The following is a 2,344-nucleotide window of genomic DNA, read 5'->3' as shown; positions in this document are numbered from 1 at the left end:
TTTTTTTTGGGAAGTTACAAAGATCCTGAGTAGTATGGAAATGAATTTCAGATTTTTTTTATAATTAATACATCTAAAATCCAAACAAATAAAAAGTGAGGAATCTTAAAAATAAAAGAAACAGGTTTCGGTATTTTAAATATTAAAACCACATCTGGAATCCAAACAAAAAATATATATTTATAATTATTAATTTATGGAAATGATTTGTGGTATATTGATTTATAGTTTTAATAATATTTTATTATGAGATCAATTTTGTATCATTTATTAATTGAGATTTAATTTGCATCATTATATTAAGTGATGTAAATTTATATTTTTGTTAAATATTTTTGAAGTGATGCAAGTTAAAATAAATTTGTGTCACTTTTATTGAACTGATGTCAAATTATTCCATTACCACATCAATAATTACAATTGATACTAAACCACATATTATGCATCATTTATCAATAAGTCATTTAAATTAATATCATTTACATTTGTGATACTATTTAAATGATGCAATCAACTATTTTTTTTTGTAGTGACAAGGTGTAAAAGTTCTTTCTTGTAAAGTGTTTACAATGTTTTTATAAGGTATAAATTTCAGAATTTTTGGCTTGAAAATCCGATTTCGTAATTTTGGCAGGAAAAACAATTTGGCATAAAAAAATTTATTTTTTTGGCGGGAGTTTTTTTTTAATTTTGGTAACTGTACATTCTTGTTGTCACTCAAAAAGGATAATTTGGTCATTTTTATATAAAAGATGGGTAAATTTGAAAATAGTCAATATAAAAAGGTATTTTTGAAAAAAAAAGCATGAAAAATTGGTAGTTTTTGAAAATGCTCCAAATGTTGTAAAACACTTGGTGGACTCCATAGACCGGCCCATTTACTGTTCATGACATGAGGCCCATGTACGGTCCGTCCGTGTGCGGCCCATCGGACATAGGCCCATTGGCCTTGTTCCTTTTCCTAGTCGGTTTTTACCTAAGTCTTTGTACCCTATATATATGTAACCTCGTTGAGACATTATGAATAAGAATAAGAGATTTCAACCTTTGAATCTTCTAGTTTACAACACGTTATCAGCACGATAGTTTCTATATCCCGCTGAGTAAAACCCTAAAAACCCTATAAACCCTAACCGCCGCCGTTCATACTTCTCTTTTTCACCAAACCCTAAAACCGCCGCTTTCTTCTTCCTTTGTTCGTGGAAGCTCCTGTTCGGCAAGCAAGGTTCATGATCAAAGTTTTGCTGAAGTTCAGATCGAGGTTCACGGTTCGTGAGAGAAGTAAAAACCGAGGTCTTTTAGCTCCCGGTTCATAACCAGTCAGACCCAAACGGTGGAAGGTAAATAAGATCAAACTTCCTTAGAATCCATAAGATCGAATTTGGACATTAAATCTATTGAACCCTAAAACTTACAAGTACACAATCTAACAAAGTCTGAATTCCCTAATCCCTAAAACTTAAAATCGGATTGTTTAGGGTTGTTAGATTGTTTTGTGAATTGCACCAAATTATATCAAGCTTAAGAATCTGATTGTTTGATTGTTTAAATTGCTGCGTGATTGTTTTGATCCATAAGAACCTAGAACTATAATTGTTAAATTAGAATATTAATCTGATTGTTCTAGGAGATTTAAAATATGAAATTGCATGCATCCTTGAAATTATTGATCGAATTTGGCATAGAATTTTCCTGTAAATTTAGGTTGCATAAGAACCCTAAAATCCTAAATTAAAATCGATTTAGATGTTTGAGAAATTCAAACCCTAAAACCAAAAACACTGAAATCGAAATTATTCTATGTTTGCGTAAAAAATAAATTAGATAACTCCTAAATTAGTTATAATCATTATCCTAAAGTTTAAGGAATATTTTGTTGTTATCTAAGTAAAGAAAAGGAAAATTTCTAAAATTATCTAAGAAAAAAAAATTCTAGTAAAAGGAAATTATTGCATTCCTTAATCTATTTGATTTTGTTGTCTTGTTTGCATGGAGTTAAACCACGAAATTTAAGAGAAACAAGGCATGGTTCGGTCTTAAATACCGCATGACCTAAGATTAAATTGATGGCATGGTTCGGCCTTAAATACCACATGGCCTATTGTTTGAATGCATGGTTCGGTCTTAAATACCGCATGCTAATCGGTTGTCTATTTCTGTTTATGCAGATGGCAAGGTTGAATAACCTAGATTATGCCGTTTTGGATGTCTCTGGAAACAACTATTTGAAGTGGGCATTGGACACCAAGATAAATTTGAAGTCAATGGACTTGTTTGAATGCATTGAGGAGGATTACGATCCGACCGAAAAGAAAAAGTACAAGGCCATTCAACACATGCGCCA

Source organism: Camelina sativa, chromosome 4 (genome assembly GCF_000633955.1).
Source record: "Camelina sativa cultivar DH55 chromosome 4, Cs, whole genome shotgun sequence".
NCBI lineage: Eukaryota > Viridiplantae > Streptophyta > Magnoliopsida > Brassicales > Brassicaceae > Camelina > Camelina sativa.
The sequence above is the reverse complement of the archived record's forward strand: the minus strand, read 5'-3'. Positions refer to the sequence as shown.